This window comes from Podarcis vaucheri (assembly GCF_965113315.1).
Source record: "Podarcis vaucheri genome assembly, chromosome: 5".
Taxonomy (NCBI): Eukaryota; Metazoa; Chordata; class Lepidosauria; order Squamata; family Lacertidae; genus Podarcis; species Podarcis vaucheri.
In genome coordinates, this window is record NC_138763.1 from 54,931,363 (window position 1) to 54,944,559 (window position 13,197).

A 13,197-nucleotide genomic window follows, 5' to 3' on the forward strand; every position below is an offset into this window, starting at 1 on the left:
GAGTGTTTTGGTCCTCTGGGGTGTATTTTGGAGGAAGGAACAGGACATACCCTAGAAATCAGGCGAGGCAACAAAAGTATTGCCAAGCTAGGTATATGTGACTGAACTCTGCAATAACAGGAGAAAGGTTGAGGCCGAGTTGGAGCTGCTCTCCACTCTTCAGTGATGCCACATATTGGAATGTGTGTCTTTTCAGGCAGACATGAGGACTCTGAAACATCAGGTGGAATTCAATGTCACACTCTTCCGTTCGTTCCATCTGGGCAAGCATTTCAGCTTGCCAATCAGAACAATCCCCATTCCCCTCCCCCATGTGCTGTTCTGGGGATTCTCCTACCATAAGCCAATTGGAGGGAGCCGGTATGGGGAGAGGTGGGGAGTCCCAGTGAGCAAGCAGAAATCATTGTGCAGGGTTTTGAGGGTGGGGTTCATTAGATGACTCCCACCCTTCCTCTATTACAGGGGTGGCCATCTCCCAAGATACTGTGATCTACTCACAGAGTTCAAGACTGGCAGTGATCTACCCCCTTTCGGGGGGTTCAGGTCAAAGTTACTGAGCTTTTTTGAGGAAGGAATGCCCTGTTTGGGGGGGTGCGGGGCAAAATGTTGAGCTTTTTTTAGGGGAGCCAAACTTGCTGAGCTTCTTTGAGGGTAGCCAGTGATCTACCGGCGATCTACCTCAGACGTCCAGTGATCTGCTGGTAGATCACGATCTACCTGTTGGACGTGCCTGCTCTATTATAATAAACATTTGCAGCAACATGTTGACATGTGGGTAGGATGCTCACATAGCTGCTTCATTGAATGTATACAATGCAGGCTGGCAAAGGTAACAAGAACAACTGAAAATAAGCTGGAACACTAGCCATGTCTTGGGAGTAGGGACGGAGGAGAAATTCAATTCAGTTTGCACTTAAAGGTGAACCTACTTAATTTGCACTTTCCAAAACCTGATGCAAACCAAACCACAGCCATCCTTCCGAATTCACACTCATCTGAATTCTGCTCTGCGGTTCTCCAGACAAGTAATGTGTACAAAAATGCATAAAGTGCATGCATAGCATACAAAAAAGCATTATATTAATGAAATTGCTTTGCAAAAAAATTGCATATCAGGTAAAATTGCATAGAAGAATACAAATATTAGTAAAAATTCATCCAGAAATGCTGATGACTTTTCATAAGGATTTTTTTTTAATTGTATTTTTTTCTGGAAACGGGGAGAACTTAATTTAACTCTGGAGAATAAGAAACCGAGAGAAACTGAAATGGACAGATTTGCCCATCCCCACTTAGGAGTCGAGAGGAAAACAACCTCAAAATTAATGGCTACATTCCTATTAATGAAATAGCCATCTTTTGTCCTTTCTGTTTCCTGATCATGATTTTGCAGACATCTGTAGTACACCCCTGAGAAGATTAGGTTAACATGTGACAATCATTTTTACTTCCTTCAAAACACATACCAAATATTTGCTTCAACAAGACCAACGAGTTAATCTTAAATTTAAGAGAAGCCTCCTGAGAAATTTCTTGGGAATCCCGCCAATTATTTTTTACTTCTCTCAAAAATTCTACCAAGGAGCAGAACCTTTCCATTCTCACCTCAAGTTTTGCTTCAAGTGAAATTTTGCAGCACCTCTTGTAAAATTCCTTGAAGGGTGGGGTTAGCTAGATACAGAGCGAGCTAAACAGCCAATTTGTGGGCTGTTTCTGTTGCTGCTTGAGACCTGTAGAACGCATAGTGTTAATGCTGGAAGCAGATTCCAGGTGGCAGCATAATCAAGGCAACAACTGCAAAGCCTCCTGGGCTCCTGTGTGGCAGGTTCTCAGAGGTATCTAGACTGCTTCATTTGAGGCTGCAGCTGGAAATGGTGTTGCAGAGCCACTTGTTTGGAAAGCTGGTTTCTGTGTCTCCTCTCTCTGCAGACAGTGACTGAATTATGGCTTCAGGCTTGAAGTCTGCTTTTCCTTATGCGTTTTCATTTTAGTTAGCTGGATCTAAATTTGTTTCTATTAGTCTAGCAAACATGCAGTCCTTTTTATGGAACCCACTAAGCTCTTTGCCACTGATATCAATGAAAACGGTTCCAGCTTATCTTACTACTGCATTTGTTTGTGAAGGACTTTGAAGATCAGTGGTGCTGTAAGCCCTAAGAGCTATTATTCTGCCAGTGCTTTCAGCTCGGAGACACTCAGGGGGGTTCACCTGAGTACCTCTCACTTACTGGCTCTCATTTTCAGCATGGGGGCAGAATCAAGGTGAAACTGCAAAGTGACAGTGGTTTGTGAAGCGGGGAGCAATCCCATGTCTCAAGATGTGCTGATTGTTGCATTGGCTCTCCTTGTGCATGCATGTTTTGGGCAGTATTCATGGAACATCATTTTCATCAAAATGGCAGTCCGCTACAGTGGTACCTCGGGTTAAGAACTTAATTCATTCTGGAGGTCTGTTCTTAACCTGAAACTGTTCTTAACCTGAAGCATCACTTGAGCTAATGGGGCCTCCTGCTGCTGTCGCGCCGCCGGAGCACGATTTCTGTTCTCATCCTGAAGCAAAGTTCTTAATCCGAGGTACTATTTATGAGTTAGCGGAGTGTGTAACCTGAAGCGTGTGTAACCTGAAGCGTGTGTAACCCAAGGTACCACTGTATTCAGTAATTCAAGGGGAGACTGAACTTGATTTGTTTGATAAAGAATTGTATCTCTGTTTTAAATTCATTAATGAAGGTGGCAGATTTAGACAGCCTGCAGCGATTCAGTCATCGTCATGGCAAGTTATTCCAAAATATAGCAGTGTAGTTTCAGCTTTTAGATGTATAGCAAATGTAATATTTTGCATAATCCTGATGTACTCCATTGTACCAAAGTTGTCCATGATTTTTGTCTTTTGTTACTGGTGAAGAGATATGTAAATCGGGTCCTCCTCCCAGAGGGCACATGTTGCAGTGAGATCATCAGGACTGACCTCATTGTTGTGGGTGGGAGTGATTGGACAGCCACAACAACCCGATTGGAGAGCCCTCAGTTGCTGGGCAGATCTGGCCAATGGGAATTTTGTGAATTAACCAAGGGACCTTTATATACTGCTGCACGTTGCGTTGAGCTTCCTTTTTTTTGCTTCATGCACCAGTTCACCCACCCACCCATCCCTATATTTAGGGCCTTGCTTTGACCTTGCTATGCCATCGTGGGTCGTCTGCTTTTGGTGCAGGGGCCCAGTAGGAATTTTCCCATTTGGCTGATTGGCAGGTGCCACTTGGGTTTCGCCTGCCGCATAGCAAATCGTCACAACTTGTAAGGTTTGGCGGTTAGGCATTGGTTAAATGGTGGTTTGGAGGGGTGGTTTATGAACCTGTAACCCCTCCAACAGGGACGCGGGTGGTGGTGTGGTCTAAACCACAGAGCCTAGGGCTTGCCAATCAGAAGGTCGGCAGTTCAAATCCCCACGACAGGGTGAGCTCCCATTGTTTGGTCCCAGCTCCTGCCCACCTAGCAGTTTGAAAGCATGTTGAGTGCAAGTAGATAAATAGGTACCACTCTGGCAGGAAGGTAAACAGCGTTCCCGTGTGCTGCTCTGGTTCGCCAGAAGTGGCTTAGTCATGCCGGCCAATAAAGCGAGATGAGCACCGCAACCCCAGAGTCGTCCATGACTGGACCTAATGGTCGGGGTACCTTTACCTTTTAACCCCTCCAATGGCAAGAGGTATTCCGTTAAAGGAATCCAGGGACTCGCCGTGCTTGTTGGCCCCTTTTTGTGGGGGGTTGGACTATGCAAGAGTCCCTGGGAGCATTTTTGGGGTGAGGTTGACTCACAGAGCTGTACCAATGCTCCCCCATGGTGTTTACCTACACTGATGATATGGTGGGGCCCAGTCATCAGTGCTGCCTCCTGCTGACGTCATGCACAGCCTAGTTGAACCAATGCCTAAACAAACCACTCACTTTCTGTAATCAATAAAGTTGAGGCCAAAAGTATGCCAATAACCTAAAAATAAATTCCATGTCATGTGTGAATTTATTTATTATTGGGGTAGCTCCTGGGGGGGTCTTCACATGCAAATACTATTTACAAAGTCCATGCCCCCCCCATTTAATCTAGGGTGACTCTTTCCAGGGGGAAATCCAATATGTTAAATGTTGCCAGCCAGCCATTTACAATTTCTCAACAAATGGTTTACAGTATTAAGATCTGTCTTAATATGAAGCATTGAACCTATCTAATAGTGCACCTGATTCTTCTTTGGAAGTTTGTATTCCTGTGTTTATTAAAAAGTATGAAAAGGCAACTAAAATGATGCTCTAAATATACACACAGTTGGCTAGCGGAGTGGGGGAGGGAGGAGTTGTCAAGTCTGTCAAGAGCCAGCACATCTTACCACAGATGTCCCATTTCCCTACCCCTGCATTTCACAGCATCTAATGCACTCTTGTTCTGACAAGACATCACTGGTGTTTTTTTCAATCACAAACATTGTGCCATTGGCCACGAAAGAGTTAAACGTTCCATAGCACAATGGCTTGATGCTATGGAAGTATTTCAAATGACGGTATGTCATTTCAAAAGGAATTGCAATACGCCGGTGTCTTCCAGCTCAAACAGTGTAATTAGATTCCCTCAGCTACAGTCTGAAAAGAACCTGATTGTGGCAATAGCTAAATCTAAAGATGAATCACATATTGCCAGCATATGCTCCAGGTGGTTTATCACAGCAGCAAGCCAATTGGCTTTTTGGACAGGTGGCATTTCTGGGGAGCGAAAGCCTATTTTTCTGGCATTTGCTCAAGCACAAAGTATGAAATCTCAGCCGTTTCAGTCTAACTGAAATAGCTCTCAAAATGCTCATGAGACAATATTACGTGCCCCACCAAAAAAACACAAAAAACAACCTTCACAAACCCAATATACTTTGCCTTTCTCTACAAAAACCATGAACACATTTTCAAAGCAATGTAAAGGTGACTAGTGTTATAGCCTTGCTGACCTCATTAAAGCAGCTGCTCCACTGATTGTAATATAAAAGTCTTTATGCGATAAAGGTCCCAGTCTCATCAAATACCGTTGCAACCATGAAGCAGCAGAATAAGATCCAGCTCTTTAGGGAGAATTCCACGAAGCCTGAAAGAAATGTGTGTCCCTTTGAAAGCAAAATTTTCTAGATCTTGAGTTGAGTTGCATCAAAATCTGAATTGTGACTATTGCTTCAAATGAGTTCATAATAAAGTGAGCTGAAAAATAATAGTTAGGTCCCGTATTATCCCCATATTACTTCTGAAAATACACAATCCCTGGAAAGGGATTGTGGTCACATACATTCCATACATTTATAGCACATGGGTTTTCCCAAAGAATCCCAGAAACTGTAGTTTGTTAAGGATGCTAGGAACTGTAGCTCTGTGAGGAGTGAACACAGTTCCCAGAATTCTTCAGATACCCTGACACTGCCTCTCACTTCTTTAAGCTGGTGTGCATATTTATCCACCAGGATGGACTGAATTATAGCAGTATATTTGATTGGACTTGGGCTGCAATCCTATGCACAGTTACCTGGGAGCACACCTCAATGGACTCAGTAGGGTTTACATCCAAAAAAACAGCAGCAGAAGAATGAAGGTACTGCACAGTCAAGGAGAAGCTCACAGACCTGGCTGATGTTCAAGAGAGCAAGATGCTAACACACTGCTTCTTGCATTCTTTTTATTGATTTTTACAGAATTGGCTCTCTGCATACCTGGTAACTGACTAAAAAGGAAACCCAGAGCTCTCATTGGTTGGCAGGTCATATCCGACATTTGGACACTGAGGATAATGGAATTACGCATTTTATTTATATAAAACCATTCATTCCTTAATGGCATTTCATTTCAAAGCAAATATCTCCAAGCAGCTTACAGCAATAAAGTAACACTACCACCACAACATTGCAATAAAACAACACAACAAAACAACTCATCATCAACATAATCCGGGGATAACAGCAGGTGGGAAATCCCTGGCCAATGAGATGTATTTGTTATGAACAGCAAAAACAAGAGTGGAGGACGTTCTATGATGTAGGCACCACCACAGAGAAGGCCCGTTGCTTCCTCAGGTCATGACACAAACTTTGCCACACGTGAGTTCCTATATATAGATGATGAGGTGACAACCCTATGTGATTAAAACCTGGGACTGAGCTAGATTGGTAAAGAAAAGGCGTTTGATATGTGTTATATCAGCATTATAACACTGTGACACCAGATGGCGTTGTGGTGTTCCGTTTTTGCCAATGCAATTTCTCATACAAGGTTTGCAACGCGTATTCCTGAAGCGCTTCTTCGATGTGTCTAGATCCATCCCTGCTCTAACTTTACCTCTGTATTGTCCCTGAAATACAGGGAAGTGTCTAGCATAGCCCGAGTGTGTTGAAGATTAAGAGGACCATGGGTTTGGGTGCAGACCACTGACATTCTGAGGCCACTCAGTGGAAACTGGCCCAATCAAGATCCTTTCCCAGGTGGACGAGCTCCGCTTGCATACATCAGTATGCATGGAGAGCCCTTCCCCATGCTGTCTGAATGGGGAAACACTGGGAAGTGTTTGTGGCTGCATACAGAGTTCCGTTTCCTCTGTGCTCAGTGAGCTCCTATTGCTGGTTTGGGAAGCAGTGTACACATGATGTTAGCCACAATTCGTATCTGTCCTTTTATTTTCTTATGAAATATTGTGTTTCGATGCACCCCACCCCAAAAAACAACAACACCCAGCTTTGATCTGAACTGAGAAACAGAATGGCTTTCTGTTTCTTAAAGCATTGCTGTGCTTTAAGCCAGTAATGTGTGCACACTCTGTTATACACCCCAGCAAAGGAAGGCTGTGTGACTATGTGGCACATCACCATCAGGAGGATAGACCTAAGCCCACAGAGGCCCCAAACCCCTTCACCTGTTTATTTCAACATGTGGGGAGATTGATGAACAGCCTACAGCCAGGTGAGGTGCATAAGTGGCTAGAATTCAAACCTTACATTCATCAAAATGTCTAAACATGTTAGCATTGTTCACTAAGTGGAAAGCTTCCATTGAATTCTGATCTGAAAATAACTCAAGATTTCATCGATTAAATGTTATGACTTTGGAAGTGCTGAAGAGTGACATGAGGCTCCTCGTGGGCGCAACTAAGGAACTTGAAATACCCGACTCTTTATTTCCACAGTCTTTTTGCCATTCCTTAACGACAAAGACTTCACAATGTCGCTGTGAAGTTGTGAGGCATTTAGTGTCCTCTTTTCACAATGGGGCCTAGAAAATCTGCGGCGGTACTTATGTCTGAAGTGCTGTTGAATTCAAGAATATCCTGGCAAGATCTATTCATTGTGAATTGGAGCTGCAAAATATGGCCCCTGGTGGGGTAGAAATAACCATGTTTTTCTCCTTATATGACAAAAGAAACCTTGGCAGCAGAAGAGCGGTTGTTGTTTCCCCCCATCTTTCCATGTCATGCTTTAAAGCATATCATGGTAAGTGAAACAGGTCTCTCTCTCTCTCTTTTCCCCGCCTGTGCAAACAGCTGATACAATTAAACACGGGCAAGCTTAAGTCATGCTCAAAATCCATTCTTTTAAAAGACAAAAAAATAATAATCATCTTAAAGAAAAGGGAAAGGAGAGGAGTGCCACTTGTTTACTTATCTTGCATGCTGGCCTTTGACTGGCTTGCCAGCCATGACCCACTGAAAAAGGGATTCCTGGCATTTTGCATCTTCTTTAGTTCATATTTTTTTCTTCCTTTGCATCCCACCACACTGTTTTCCTATTTTGTTTCAGCAGTCTGAGGGCTCGGATATTTCAATCTTCACCCTTCAGTCTTAATACATTTTCCAGGCAAAATTTCAAAGCGAATTCCAACGTGATTATGTAAACGCATGCATGTTGTAGATTTACCTCATACAATGCCCGCCTTTGTTATTGTTGTTTTAATTTGCAACAGCTTCTGTATGCTTGGTTTGCTCCTACCAAACAGTAACTTATTACACCCTGCTGTGGTAAGAAGGTACTTTATTTAATCCCGTGGCAGTTGGGAATTCATTGGCAGCGGTGTCTAGCTTTTATTCATAAAAGGAGATTCACAAAAGGAGGATTGGGGGTGGGGAGGGTATAAGATTTTTTATTGTTGTTATTATTTTTAATCATCTAAATCTTCCTGTTGATTAATGCATGCAATTAGCGGCGAGGAGAGTAAGCAGGTTGATATGTTCCAGTCCATCATGGCTGTAAAATTGAACTGTAAGTGGTACCTAGTGCACTCAAGTGAAACAGGCCCCATGCAGTGAGTTAATAGAAATGCAGAGAGCCTTTCTTTTTAACAAAGTACTTCAGCAATTATCTCTGCACACCCATGGTAAAAATGAGATAAAGTTGGCCTGAGCGTTACAAAGGCTGTTTTAGTGGCAAAATAAATTTACTGCCACTGCCAGTCACTTGGAACCTGTCGCTCATTGTTCCGTTCTCTGCACCTATTAGCTAAAAGATGACAAGTGGTGCATGTCAGAACAAACAGCCAGCATGCTTCAAAGATGGCATAGCATTTATTAAGGACTCCATGCTAGGAAGACTGCAAAAGGCTCACAATGAGGTCCGTTTTGAATCAGAGGCTCTTCCTATCGCACAACTAATGAAACAGTAGTGACGCAGGCATCTGATGTGGTTCTTGCAATATGGAACGCAGGGCTTATTGTGTTGAAATGTGTTTTCCCCTCCAGAAGAGACTCCAGGAAAATATGTTGCCCAGGCTGTAGGAAATCGCAGGGTTGTTATCTATGAGTTTTGTTTTGATTTTTTTTAAAAAAAAAAAATTCTTATTTAGAGCTACGCATGCCGGCTGGTGGGGGAAATGTTGGTCACAGACAGGCACTGAGTCCACGACTGAACAAAAGGATTCAATGAACCCAGCTGTGTGTTCAGCAGACAAGATTATTTTATTGGAATACACTAGTACAGAACCATTTCAGGAGTCTGGACTCCTCTTTTCCTCATGATCAACCACTATCTTTGAGGCCTGAGTGCTGGATGGAGCCAGGCAGGCCCGGCTCAAGACATTTTGCTGCCCGAGGGCAGGAAATCACACACACATCGCAAAGTCAAGGCACATAGGCTTGTATCCAGCAAGTCACTTCATTAGCCCAAAGACTCAACTTGTACCATGAAATTTCCCCTCTCTCTCTCCTTTCCCACTGTGTACCCCCCATTAGCTCTAGGGGATTGGGGGGGGGGACCTAGAACATATTTGGTGGATGGGAGGGGAAGTTCTATTCCACGAGCGGAAGTCCTTGTGCTAAGATAACAGTTTTGCTGGATACATCCCACAGTACTCAAGGCAGAAAATCCCATGACTATCTCTCCCCCTTCCTGGCAGTAAAAATAAAATAACACAATAATAATGTTAATGTCCTTTGGGGCATCTGAATGGCCGCTGTGAGAACAGGCTGCTGGACTCCATAGCTGGGCCACTGGCCTGATGCAGAAGGTCTTTCCTCTGCCCTGCCCAGCCCAGCCACCTCTCTGCCTTTGTCACTTTTCCAGTCTGGTCCCAAGATCAGATTAATGAGGTTGTGAAGCAGTTATTCACCAAATGCATGTTCAAGGTTGGTCTCAAGGTGGGCTAACTATTAGCGAAGCCATCTTAATCTGTCATAATTAAATACCCATATAAATAATCATGATCATGATCATGGCCAACATTGGGTAAAAGCTGTCATTCGATTGCCACCCACTGCTTCTCACGAATGGATATATTCCTATATTTTCACAGCATATACCTGAGTTTTCATTTAGATTTATTGCCCTTCATTTGGCCCGGCCGTCATCATTACCAGTGGTAGTGATGGCACACTACAATTTTTCTATGTAATTGTAATGGAGGTTGGTGTGGTGGGGGGAGGTTTCTTCCTTATGCAAACACCCTGAAGCAAAGTGAGTGCCTTTCAGTCACTAGAAGAGAAATAATACATTTAGTGACGAATGACTCAGAACTCACCACGGAGAGAACTTTTACCTTTAAATCTGCTGGTAGAGATAAAAGATTTGTTTGTGTTTGATCTTCTCTTATTTAATTACTGGCAAGATGAAGCATGGTTGAAAAGTGACATCTAAGTTTAAGCGGCAGAATACAGTAGTGGGGAAACTTGGTGGCCCAATGGAGATTTCATCAGCCTTTCATCTCTTCTGATCAAAGCTATCTGCCCTAACCCAGATGATGTAGAATCCAGCTGATCAGACTCCCTGATGAAGGATTTTCTTTTCCTTTATTGTTACCAGGCTTTCTGGGGGAACGTCGCAGCAGGATCTCAAAGCTCTCATTGTTCACTACCTTTTACTAAGCTGGGCTTAAACTATATCAGAGCATGTTCCACATCTAACTCAAAAATGCCCAGAGGCAACAGTGGAAAGAAAGCTGGTCTGGTGACAAACGACAGTTGGAAGCGGCCGGAAAGAGGGATTGATGCTCTCAGGGCCTGCAGAACCACATTCCACCTAAACATCTGGCAAACAGGTTGTACAGGGGGTATTGTTTCAAGAACCAACAAACCTTGATGGACCAGAGGCCATAGCAGGGGAAAATAAAATGTGAGTATACCATGGGAAGCAATGCCTCTTGTGAGATTCTTTCAATTTGTTGTTGTTGTTTAGTCGTTTACTCGTGTCCGACTCTTCGTGACCCCATGGACCAGAGCACACCAGGCACTCCTGTCTTCCACTGCCTCCCACAGTTTGGTCAAACTCATGTTCGTAGCTTCGAGAACACTGTCCAACCATCTCGTCCTCTGTCGTCCCCTTCTCCTTGTGCCCTCCATCTTTCCCAACATCAGGGTCTTTTCCAGGGAGTCTTCTCTTCTCATGAGGTGGCCAAAGTACTGGAGCCTCAGCTTCAGGACCTGTCCTTCCAGTGAGCACTCAGGGCTGATTTCCTTAAGAATGGATAGGTTGATCTTCTTGCAATCCATGGGACTCTCAAGAGTCTCCTCCAGCACCATAATTCAAAAGCATCAATTCTTTCAATAATCTCTTTAAAACAAGGGTCTGTCTCCTGCCCTTATTTACCCTTCAACCAACCAGCATTTGCTTCTGGTATTCCAAGTCTATATGAAATCCTGGAGCAGATTAGTATGCTGAGGACCAAATTACATGCACATCACAGAGAAAAAAATCACTTTACCCTGGGTTTTTTGGGGGAGAGGAGACTGGTGCTTTTCAAAAAATGCAGCCATGGGAGACAGTTCTGTGTAATATGCAGTTCATGGTGCTATGCCCCTTTGGTCACATCCCCATCCTGGGTGCCCCATTACTGACTGTGCAGTCAGGCTGTTCAGCATTCCTAATGTCCAGCTTCTAGCTGTCAGCATATGGAAAGTCCTCAGGGGAGATGGAAGGATTTTGCTTTTTCCAAGGGGTGCTCTGCACCTGGCTGGAAGCTCCAGAACCCAGCTGGCAGCCCAGGCAGCTGCGGCGATTACAAATAGTCAGTATCCCTTGTAATCACATCAGCACAGGGGACACGCTCATAACATAAGCCCAGATTTGTTAGCACTTCCAAGGCATCGAAGGCTGGGGGGAAGCCAGCTGACATTGCACCATTGGACCTCATGAGCAACGCTGCTTTCGCAGTGGAGACGCCAATGTGGGCCATATCAAGAGAGGCCATAAGGATCTCTCCATAGGTGGAAAATGAAACAGAATCTTGATCAAAAAGCCAATGAGACCTGTGCCCTACTGAAAAAAATGGTCCCCTTCCTGCCCCTTTTATATCAACCCACCTGATGCTAATCAAAGCATGCCACTAGCTAAGAGCAGGTCCCCAGAGCACCAGTACTCTTGTGATGGTTCAGTCAAATCAAACCATGCTGCCTACTACAGGGAAATATACGCAACAATCCATCCAGAATCAAAATGATATTAAAATGGAAGATATTTGTGTGTGTGTGTGTGTGTGTGTGTGTGTGTGTGTGTGACTCTATTATTGAAATAAATGTGACCTTGAAATGTTTAATCTTGGTTGGATTGTGCCTCAGGAAACATTAGCCAATCTGGCCTAAGGGGCGTTGGCCAGCTCATTGGTCCAGGGAGCAGACCTAAGTGAAGTCTGTATCTCTCAGGTCTGCTCCCCCAAGCGGATAGGCTGAATTTGAATTGAGGAACTTGCAGTGCCCATAATGTTCCACGGCGGTTGGGAAGGTGTGCCAACAGTCCAGGACCAAGACGGTGAGGTGCAGCAGGCTTGGAGGTGTTGTGGCAGGCCACAACTGCCGCTCACCATGGAAAGAGGTAAGCGGCCGTTGCACTAGGGAGTTCTCCTGAGTGAATCCTACTGAGTGGCAAATCCCATTGAGATTAGTTCTCTTACATAACTCCCATTCATTTCAACAGGAGGCCTGCATGGTGGATTCTCTCATAGTGATCAGCCATGTCTTGAACATGAGCAAATTAGCGATAATAATTTGGGAGTTTCAGGGCCAGATTCAACTGACTACTTGTGCTAGTGGGGGCCAGCACAATGAGTCCCGCTAGTGCAATGTGGCTTTTCCTTTTCTCTTCTCCCCATGTGCCCCAAATCAGCTCTGTGGGGTTGGGAGAACATGCAAAAGGTCCCATGTCCCAGGTAGAGAGAACCCATCTGAAACCCCGAAGAGCCATTGCTAGTCAGTGTAGTCTATATGGAGCTAGATGGTCTGACTCAGGGAGCTTCCTATGTTCCTGTGTACAGGAGCATAATTTCCTGCTGGACTTGTACCTTTCTATAACATGTAGCAGCTCAGTGCATTGAATTCGGATGCACATCCCATGCCTCCCAGCAAACCCCATGCCTCTCAGCAAAAAAATGATGTTCCTCAGTATATGTAGGAATATTTAGCCAGTTAATGATTTTTTTTTCCCACGGGAAAGAAGCTCAGAAAGATTTTGCTCTTTTCAAGTATTCTGCAGTATGCTCAGAAAACCAAAACACATTCTGAGATGAGCTTGAAATAATTTGCCCACCATTAGAGCAAATACATCTCTCCTTACTGCCAAAGAAAGTGTATTGGAACAGCCATGCTACCACACTGACTATCTCTCATGACGGCACCTGCCCTAGAGAGAGGGAAATGGACCACAGGACATATGTATGAGGAAGAAAGCCCTTCCTGATCTGGTGGTCCACAAGCAAGGCTCTGGAGTTCAAATC